The sequence below is a fragment of the Taudactylus pleione genome, unplaced genomic scaffold, assembly GCF_031769625.1.
Source record: "Taudactylus pleione unplaced genomic scaffold, aTauple2 ptg000165l, whole genome shotgun sequence".
Lineage (NCBI taxonomy): Eukaryota > Metazoa > Chordata > Amphibia > Anura > Myobatrachidae > Taudactylus > Taudactylus pleione.
Window position 1 is genome coordinate 1,189,781 of NW_028284567.1, and position 11,614 is coordinate 1,201,394.

The 11,614-nt window shown below is 44.7% G+C and overlaps 1 pseudogene; it reads right to left on the reverse strand.

The window, feature by feature from the left end:
• Positions 1 to 1,322: 1,322 nt before the first annotated feature.
• On the reverse strand, positions 1,323 to 1,441 carry LOC148521416 (5S ribosomal RNA; annotated as a pseudogene).
• Positions 1,442 to 11,614: the final 10,173 nt, after the last annotated feature.

Here is an 11,614-nt window from a genome sequence, read left to right on the forward strand (position 1 = left end):
GGGGCTTGCGGCAACGAGACCCTACCACAAGGGTCTCGTCGCAAGCCCAATGGTCTTGATCATCGCGACCATCTTCCTGGCCGCTCGCTATAGCTGTGGGTGGTCACCCACAGCTATGCGAGCGGCCAGGAGGCCGCTCTAAAAAACAAGAAGGCTGGCCCTGATTCAGAGCGAGCGTTCTGTCAGAGCGTCCGGCTCTGAATCAGGGCCTGTGTGCGGTGTTTAAGAGGATGTGGGGGTATGGAAATATCAGGGGGGTCAGGATTTGGGCCTGCCTAAGTAAAGCCCACCTGATATTTCCATACCCCCACTTCAAAATGTCTACCTCGACCACGCACAGATTATAAATATACATATATATATGTTTTATAAGTGTATTAGGTGATGAGCGACTGACGTACAGTATATTAGTGCAATAATTTGTAAAGTGTGCAATTCAACAAACAAAACATAATACACGAAGTGTATATCGATGAAAAAATATAATTTAATAATAAAATACACAAAACATACATGTAAATAGATACTGCTTAAGTAAGCACAAAGTGTTCTGATAAATTAATTATCCACAAAGTGCAAAAAGTGCTTATAAATATTTTAAAAATGCTAAACACAATTCAACCGTTTAAAAGCGAGTAGAATTCATATATTTATATATTTAAAAAATCCAGTATCACAGAGGAATCAATAAAAAAAACAAGTAAAAAACTCATTAAAAAAGTTCCAGTGGTCCAGTTTGTCTCATCCCGACAGATACTCCAGGCTTTCTCCAACTCCTGTCTTCATCCGCTGATACCATCAAGTCTATTCCCTGCTGGGCACTATGATTGGCGCTTGCATGTCTCATTCCTGTCTTCAGAACATCAATATTGCTGTTGCCATAGTAACCAGGATGCCATCTTTCCATATGATGCTGATGATTCAAAAGGAGGACAAATTAGTGGATGTGTTCATAAATAAATAAGATACGGAGCCTAACTAGTAACGTAAATCGCATAACACACTATAGTGTATTTGGAATCTAGCTAGTAACGTAAATCACGTCATATAGATGTAGTACATAAAAGTGAGCGACATGATGTTACTGAAAATATATATATATATATAATTCCATTTAAATAGGGTGATAATTGTCCAAAGTCCAGGATAAATGTAAAAATAGGTGGAATAAATTAGATAAAATAAAATAGTCAGTATTTCATAATACAGGCCAGTCAGCAGAAGTAACTTCATTTTCATTTTCTTATATTCCATAAAGCTTCGACTCGTATGTGACCCATAATGCGGACTGAGTGGCTAATGTACGCCCTACTGTGGATATTATACTACAACACTGAGTATTCCCAGGTGGTCTCCCATCCAAGTACTGACCCAGCACAATTGTGCTTAGCTTCCAAGATCAGACAAGATTGGGCGTCAGTACAATGGTAAGGTTGTAGATAATGTAAAGGATATCCGCTGCACGTGCACAGGGCACAACATTGACCCGTTTGCGAGCTGGTCTGAAGGAGATCCTTAGTCAGCACACTCACACACACATACAGTCACACTTAGTCAGCACACATACAGTCACACTTAGCAGGCACACAGTCACACTTAGTCAGCACTCAGCACACACACACACACACAGTCACACTTATCCAGCACATACACACAGTCACACTTAGCACACATACAGTCACACTTAGTCAGCACACACACACATACAGTCACACTTAGTCAGCACACATACAGTCACACTTAGCAGGCACACAGTCACACTTAGTCAGCACACACACACACAAACACACACAGTCACACTTATCCAGCATACACACAGTCACACTTAGCACACATACAGTCACACTTAGTCAGCACTCACACACATACAGTCACACTTAGTCAGCACACATACAGTCACACTTAGCAGGCACACACACACAGTCACACTTAGTCAGCACACACATATTTTAAATAACAAAACAACACAAAGCTTATGCCACTGTGACACCCTTCACTTACCTGGTATGGGTGTAGAAGACAGGAAGCAGGCACTCCTCATCTCTGCCCTTTCTCCTCCATGGGTGTGATAAAACATTTATTTTATCATTCTTATTCAGCTCCTCTTTAGACTTTTCCCACTCCCCCGATAGGCCATGCCCCCTTTATCATTCTCCAGCCTCTTGGAATTGTGGGTAGGGAAACCTGGCTCCCCATTGGTCGACAGTGGACTTTTTTTGTAGCCTGATATGGGGGCAGCCATTTTGTGTTAGCCCCTGTTACTTGAATCAGCTCTCTCTCACTGGGCAGCAGCACGTGAGCCATAGCATCGCATCCTCTGCTTGCCTGCCAGTGCCTGCCGGCCCTGACACACTAGAATTGTACTGGCCCGGGGGGCAGATGACACCCTGCCCCCCGGCCCAGCCCACCACTGCTGTTGCAGTTGAACTGCGTGCGTATGCTGCAATATTGCGAGCCTTAAAGAATCAGGCACTGAGTCATATGAGCCCTTAGTAAGTTTTAAATATCAAAGTCACATTTTTAGTTTTACAGTATGCAGAGAACAATTGGCTTGATTATTATTTGACAATTGACACATGATGGAGAAGATCTGGGCATTAGATTCCTTCATCTGTGGTGCCCCATGTGTCTGTGGGCTAGTATGTGGGGGTAGATCGTGATGTCAGTAGTGGACTTCCTGCTCTATCAGAGCAGGAAGTCCACTCGGGATTGCGGGAGCCGAGACCAGGGTTTCATCGCAAGCCCGATGGTTACGATAATCACGACCATCTCCAGGCGCTTTACGAGCGGGCTGGAGGAGGAAAAAAAACGCCCTGATTCAGAGCGAGCGCACGCCAGCAGCGAGTGGCTCTGAATCATACCATCTGTCTCCTAGCACTGCTTAGTAAATAGATCCCTTATTTTTTATATGTCACTGAAGGGCTGTAATTAGGGTTGTGCGTGTGGTGCAGTTGCTCAGGCCACAAGGCCCTGCAGTGGCAAACGCAGGATTTCTAGAGGGAGGTTTCCAAATGCTTGATTTTTCAGTGAGTGTGGCCAGTCCTTGAAGAGGGCATAATTAGCACTTATCCAGCTTTAATATGTTACATACAAAGTGTATTGTGTTGCATAATTCCAGCATACACAGGACCAGCGATCATCGTAAGCCATTAGATACAGCAGTAGGGCCATCTTGCCGGAGCTATATGTTTTTATTTTAGATGTGGGCACCATTCCAGGGCATGGGAGCAAGTTTGGGAGTCTGGGGGAGCAGCAGAATAGCCTAGCACTGCCCTGGACATATATGTACATATTGGGCTCTATAGCAGTGCATCCCTAACAGTGCATGTTTTCCAAATCCCCTAATTTCCAGGCAGACGGAACCCCCCCTGCGTTTGCCTATGCCCTGGGGGCTGCACTGTCACTTCCCCAGGGCACATGCATTTGGCTTGCAGGGTGCCTGAAACAGAACCCTGCTGCCAGTAACACTACTGCAGAGCCATCCAGGCATGTAATCTGCAGCCTGCAGAGCTGTCCAGAGCATCCTAAAGACAACATGTTTTGCTATTCAATCAGCTGCGCAGTTTAACCCGTGTTAACTTTCTATAATATTTAACACTGCTTTTTCTTTGCGGCCCCTGAGTGAAACGTTGGGGAAACTCATAATCATAACAAAACCTAGTTTTAATTTTGCCAATAATGACATGTCATTGTTAGGGTGATAATTTGAAAAATGCAGAAAATGTTTTAAAAGATGTGGGACAGGTATATAGGGGTGCTGTATAGATGGGACAGGCATTTTTATGATTGCAGGTGGGAGTTACAGATGTTATTTAGCAATTATTTAAGTGACTTAAAATGACACAAACATTTACTTCCAGACATTTTTGTGCACCCCAAATTAATCTGTAGCATTTATTTGCTGAACATGTTTTCAATTTTATTACAAAATGCAAAAAAAAATGCCATTTGACACCTTTTCAAAGCACCAAATGCTTTTGGCCACTAATATACTTCTATATTTCTATCCAATATTTATTTGCACTATTTTGGGGAACAGACTTATTTTCCCATTTTCCCCAAACTTAACGCAGGTATTACCAACCAGAATTGCAGGGATAAACCTTTTCTAATTGAATTGTGCCTTAAGCGGGAACGCGCATACATGCGATAAATCAAAATTATTGCTAGATAAGGTGTAAATTTACTAAGCTCCGTGTTTGCCCGAATTTGCATTCACAGGAGTATATTGCCATTTTTACAAACACATGAATATACTAAGGCACAATTGGGTGTATTTTCAATTTTTTGGGGGGGTTAACACGTCCGAATCCAAAGTTAAAATGCACCCGTAAATACAAATACAAATGAATACACCATCGTCTGAACACAGCAGTACTTTCCCTAGCTAGGAATACAACACAGGAATTTACCAAGAATCATGATTATAATCACTATTGTACAAACACACTGTAAAAATAGAAGTTTCAATTAGACCCCCTCCTGAGCAGAATGTTTGGCAGAAACATACACAGATCAGTTTGATCAATGCATGTTTCTGCCTGTAATTATTCAAAGAAAGGGTTAGGCTGTAGCCTCGCGGTTTAGCCGGGCCGCCGGCCATTTAGAGACCGCACTAGAATAAGCGGCCGCTGATTGGTTGTAAGCCACATGGCTGTCAATCAACAGCCACTCGGGTCATAGCCAATCAGTGGACACTCTAGAGTAAGAGGCTGCTGATTTTCTGTGATCCGCATGGCTTTGACTGACAGCCATGTGGCTTACAGCCAATCAGTGGTCGCCTACTCAAGCGTGGCTCTGATTGGCTGGTAGAGATGTATGTGTTATCTATTGTGTCCGTGGGTACTAGCTAATTTTTGTTTTGTTTTGCCAAGTCCCGGGACTCTATTGGACAACAGGATCGAGCTACGCCAAGGAGATAGATGAGTATTGGAATTTTATTTAGGTAAACCATAGGAATTCTACTGGACAAGTGGATCGATCACCTGGCGGAAAGTATGTGTGTATTTTGTATGTAATAAAACTTTACTTTCTACAGTGTGTGAGTACTGTGATGATTTTACTACTTTTTTTTACAGTGTGGGTACAAGTGCTGGCCGCCTGCTGGCACTTGTAGTTCCACAAGTGCCATAGGGCAGGCATGCTGGCACCTTTAGTCCCACTGTAAAAAACAATAGTAGACATATATTAATCCCACTATTACCCCTGTACGCACCGGCCAGCGGTACAGGGAAAAGTCCCGGGCTTCAGGCTAAGCGTGGGGTGCTTTGGAGAGGGGTGACCCCTTTATTGGGAGGGGTCCCCACCTGGCTTGGGCTGACTAGCTTGGAGTGCTAATGCTTTGGCAGGGGTGACCCAGTGAGAGGGTCCCCTGGCTAGTTTGAGTCCGGTGCTGGTTTTAAAAATAGGGGGAACCCCTTGCCATTTTTCCCTCTATTTTTAAAACCAGGACTGGCTCACAGAGCCCAGTGCTGATTCATAAAATACGGGGCAACCCTACACGTTTTTTCCCCCGCATTTTTAGAACCAGGACTGGCTCAGGAGCCCGTGGCTGGTTATGCTTTGTGGGGGGGAACCCTACGTCAATTTTTTTATTACAATGAACCCTTTATTTAATTTTTTTCACACAAGCAGCCTGCACATATCTCACTGATGTGTGCAGGCTGCTTGTTCAGGTGTGTTAGGCTAGGGAAACAGGGTGATTAAACATAGGTAGGATCGATCACATACACCATTGAAAAACACGATCCTGACAAACATGGGAGCTTAGTAAATTCCCAAATTTAGTTTCTAAATATACCCTCGTTCCTACCCGTGTATAATCTCTGACAAACACGTGTCAAATACAGTGGTGGTTTTTACCTAGGTAAAAATCCACCACTGATTCAAGCACTTCAGCTAAGGTTCTTGTCCGTGGTAATTGCGATTGCAGTCGAGGTAATTGCGATCATGGCAATCGCCCCCTCCCTCTCTCCCTCCCCTGTTAAAGTCCCACACTGCACAGTATCTCCCATCTTCGGTGCAGGCTGGCTCAGCAAAGACGGAGCCGGAGACAGTCTCCCTGTGCAGACCTGCCCTGTGAGGAGGAGTTTGCCGGTGATGGCTTCCTATTGGAAGGTGTTACTGCTAATCATATACAGTGACAGGGCTGGCCATTCTATGCTGAATCGCTGGCCATAACCTGCTTCTAAGGGCATATGTGCACGCAGGGGGGGGTGCTGAGTATCCAGAACCCCCCCTGCCCGCTGATCAGTAAACGGTCCGCACTACACAGTAACAAGCACACCGCCGCGGTGTGCTTGTTTTAGCAGCCAAGAGAGTCAGACAGACTCTCATTAGCTGCTGTGCCCACAGAGGGAGCTGGCCTGTAGCTCACTCATGAGCTCCACCTTCCGGTTCCCACAGTAGGTGATGGGACAGATGTCATGACGTCTCTCTCATAGGGCAAAGAGGGCCGGGAGGATGGAGGAGCGGACAGTGGCAGACGCGGGGATTTAGGTACGTTTTTTTTGTGTGCGTCTTTCTCCTATATATGTAAGAGGCACTGCAAAGGAGTGGAGGCACTGCATAGGGGGGATCACTGCGTGGTGCACTGCATAGGGGGGACTACTATTGTAGACAGAGTCTGGTGCTGGTCGTGGATAATACGGGGGACCCCTACTCATTTTGACCCCTGTATGTCCATAAACAGGACCGGCTCACAGCCTGGTGCTGGTTGATAATCTGGGGGAACCCTCCTGGGCAGGGAGATTTTTTTTTTTTCCACTGATTCCTGCTCCGCACAGCACTGTCTCACTGCTTCAGCTGAGACTTCTTGGTTCATCCTGTGCTGCAGTCACACGGTACACTGCACACTGATTGCACAGGGCAGACTGGCTGGTTCTGCTGCTTCTTCTGATCCTGCTTCTGCCTGTGAGTGTTATTAATGTTGGGCTGCTGCTGCTGTTCCTAGAGCTTCCTCCCCTGAATCTGGCAAGGAAATAAGGACCCTGATTCAGAGCTGCTCGCTGCTGCTGCCCGCACGCTGGCATTGTTGGCGGTTTTTTTTTTGTTCTCCGGCCGCTCGCAAAGCTGTGGGAGACCACCCACAGCTTGTGCGAGCGGCCAGGAGACCATCGCGATAATTGTGACCATCGACCTTGTGACGAGACCCTACGGTAGGGTCTATGCTTCCGCAAGACCAAGTGGACTTCCTGCTCTAATAGAGCGTTTGTCCAGCCACCCCTGCCTACCCGCCCACAAAACGAGGTGAGCTGTCACTCACCATCGCCAGCCGCCCCTGAAGTTCAGTCGCTACGGATGCGGCACATGCGCAGTGCCTAAACATGGGGCCAATGTAGAGTAGCTAATCAGTAGCTAATCAGTTGTGCAGAGGGGCAGTTAGTGTACATAGGGGCAGCTGTGAGAAACATTGGGGGCATGGTTGAGAAAAGCAGGTGGGCACAGGGACATTTGTATGATAAGCTGGTGAACAGGAAGGAGGGGGATGTTTGTGGTAAAATGGTAAACAGGAAGGATGCTTAGTGAACTGGTGTGTACAGGTAAATGTATTGGTAATCTGGGGAGGGTCACATGCACATACAGATATTCGGGGTAGTGGGGAGTATGACACAGAACATACATGTGGAAGGACAAGGAAAAAAGACAAAGATAAACAAATTGTATAATGACAAGAATAAACTAAAAGGAATATATTTTATGATTTCATTTTCCCCTCTCACCTTACAAGGTACACAGGGCTTGATTCAGACCCGGTCGCTATGAGCGTATGCTCGCATGATGCGTATGCAAATATTTGAAAGTGATGCGGCGGGGAGTGATTGCTCGCCAAGGCATAAGCATGCCCATCATACCTGTATGAGCGTTCACTTTGTGTATGCAGACTCCCCTTAGCGTATGCAGAGACACCCACTGCCCCACGTCATCTCCTGGAAGTTTATGAAAACATTGGTACATCGACCACTATCGGATGTGAACGCAGTGCTTGTGGTAGCTTTTTTTTAACCACAAGCATTGCGAGGAAAACTGAGGAAAAAAATGGCTCGTGATGTGTACTATGACGCTGCCTGTTAATTATGCACGCCTCTAAAACAGCGTTGAAACACTCGGGCACGCCTGCGTTCGCATCTCCAACCCCCCGTTTTTACTGGACTGCCCCTGTCACCACCCACAAACGGCCTCTCCTGTCACTCATTCTGCTGGGCTGGTTTTGCTGGGCGAGCAAGGGATCTGTGATCGCACTGTGTAGTTTGCGCATGGGCAATGCGATGCATATGCATGCGCAGATTAGCAACCATCGGCAATTGCGAACGGACTGCAGAAACCGTCCAGGTCTGAATCAGGCCCACTGTCTGTAGCAGCTCCTCTAGACTAACTATACTATCTAAATATGCAAACCATAAAAATATTATACAGAAGGTAAATGGGGTCTGAAGTTAGAACAGATAAATATACAATAGACAATTATTGCTTTTCAATTATCTATTTTGTCTACAGACCCCGTATATCTTCTCTTTATGATGATTTAAGGTTTATATATTTAACTAGCTTTTATACTAACGTTACTCTTGTCTTGTGTGTAATATATATATTTATATATCCATCCAACATAGTTGTTTTTTTGCTTTATGAAAATAACCCTCTAGAAAGGCCCACCTTGTGTCTATATCTGGGTACCAATTGTCTGCCCAATGTGCTGAGCTTGACAGCTCCACTGGGCGGACATTTAAATTGCTTGCCCAGCTGAGATGTTAACTACTGCGGGTCCCTGCAGCATGTGTACCGGCGGTCGGCAGATCGCCGGTACACACCAGCAGATGACCAATATATCTTTCGGATATATCGACCATCAGCTGTGCTGTACAGCAGATCGGATATGTCTGTGAACAATGTCGTTCACAGACATATCTGCTGTACACATCCGGCTATGCACTATAGTTATATCACCCGTTCAATGGAATGGGCGATATATCTATCAATGTGTACCCAGCTTTAGGCCTGTATTAGAAAATAAAAGCTTTGGAGTAAAACAGCCGACAGGAGGAAGAATGAATAGTGACACATTCCATTTTGGAGTACGACAATTATACAAATTCTTTTGGTGCTTTTTTTTAAATCAGATTTTGTACAGGGTATTTCTGTGGATGAAGTATGGTGACATGGATTGCTGGTAAGAGAAGGGTATTTGAGTGATGTACGGGTCAGGCAGGAATCAACGATGAGTTAGGGGTATTCTAGTGTTTGAGGGATATCTTCTGCGAGTATTAGTGGGTATATATGCTGACCAAGCTCTTTTTCTAGATACACATCAGGGATATGGGGGCGCCATAACATGGTCATGCTCCGGGTGGCATAGCACTATGCCTCTGCTCGCACCCTATTACTATTACATAGAGTGAGTTCTAAAAATATGCAAGTATAGCACTATACTCGCACATTTGCCAAACTCGGACCCTACAGTATTTTATTTGGCCTTCAATGCCTGATCTATATGTCATTCCATTTCATGATGTACACTACCGTTCAAAAGTTTGGGGTCACCCAGACAATTTCGTGTTTTACATGAAAACTGACTTTTATTTATCAAATGAGTTGCAAAATGAATAGAACATATAGTCAAGACATTTGCAAGTTTAGAAATAATGATTTTTATTTGAAATAATAATTTTGTCCCTCAAACTTTGCTTTCGTCATAGATTGCTCCTTTTGCAGCAATTACAGCATTGAAGACCTTTGCATTCTAGCTGTTAATTTGTTGAGGTTATCTGAAGAAATTTCACCCCACGCTTCCTGAAGCACCTCCCACAAGTTGAATTGGCTTGATGGGCACTTCTTGCGTACCATATGGTCAAGCTGCTCCCACAACAGCTCAATGGAGTTGAGATCTGGTGACTGCACTGGCCACTCCATTACAGACAGAATACCAGCTGCCTGCTTCTTCCCTAAATAGTTCTTGCATAATTTGGAGGTGTGCTTTGGGTCATTGTCCTGTTGGAGGAGGAATCTAATCAAGCGCTGTCCACAAGGTATGGCATGGCATTGCAAAATGGAGTGATAGCCTTCCTTATTCAAAATCCCTTTTACCTTGTACAAATCTCCCACTTTACCAGCACCAAAGCAGCCCCAGACCATCACATTACCTCCACCATGCTTGGCAGATGGCGTCAGGCACTCTTTCAGCATCTTATCACTTATTCTGCATCTCACAAATGTTCTTCTGTGTGATCCAAACACCTCAAACTTCGATGCATCTGCTATAACACTTTTTTCAAATTTTCCTCTGTCCAATGTATGTGTTCTTTTGTCCATATTAATATTTTCCTTTTATTGGCCAGTCTCAGATATGGCTTTTTCTTTGCCAATCTGCCTAGAAGGCCAGAATCCCGGAGTCGCCTCTTCACTGTAGACGTTGACCCTGGCATTTTGCGGGTACCATTTAATGAAGCTGCCAGTTGAGGACTTGTGAGGCATCTACTTCTCAAACTAAAGACTCTAATATACTTGTCTTGTTGCACAGCTGTGCTCCGGGGCCTCCCACTTCTCTTTCTACTCTGGTTAGAGCCTGTTTGTGCTGTTCTCTGAAGGGAGTAGTATACACCATTGTAGGAAATGTTCAGTTTCTTGGCAATTTCTCGCATGGAATAGCCTTCATTTCTAAGAACAAGAACAGACTGTTGAGTTTTACATGAAAGTTCTCTTTCACAAACTCACCTTAGTTAAAAGATTTAGGGGCCCATTTATCAAAGGGAATTTGAGGTAAATTCCCCGAAAACACCTGTTTTCGGGGGTTTACCTCAAATACTAAGTATCCCCCGGATGTATGAAGGAGGGACCGCAGCAGGTATCTTCGATACCTGCTGCGATCCCTCCATTGCCACTGGCAGCCGCCTCCCCCATAAGTTTCTATAGGGAATGCGATGCTGCCAAATGTATCGCATTCCCAATATTGGCACCAGCAGCTAACGCCATCTGAAGATAGCGTTAGCCACTGTAGCCTATGGGGACTTACCGCATGTCAGCCAGCGGAGGGATCTCCCAGATCCCTCCGCCAGCAATGGGCGCCGCTCATGTGCAGTCTGCGGGACTGCGCATGCGCCGCAGCCTCCAGCTAAATCACATTCGACCGCTATGATCGCATTTTGCAATGCGATCATGGACGGTACTGCATGCCCTGATCGCATTGCAAAATGCGATCATCAATAAATGGGCCCCTTAAGATGTATCTAATTTGTTGCAATAATTCCTACAACATCTCTTCAACAAGAGTCACAAACAAAAAATGCCTGGTATTATGGCATTTTACTGTTTTGATATATAAGGTAGTATTAATCTGGTTACCCTGGACATATCCACAGAACCATCATGAATACAGAAAGAAAACATAATTTCAAGATTGTTTGCAGACAAACTTATAGTTGTTTCCAAATACTTAGTTATCTACTCACACAAGTGCGTGCCGGAGTTGTTCAAGAAAATATGTTAGAAATATGTTAGAAACATTGGTAATAAATTGGCCTCAGGAAATCATATGATTATACATATATAGCGTCCTGTAACTAGAAGGGATATGTAAATTTATACGTAAGTACAGTCATCATATAGTAAATATCCTTTC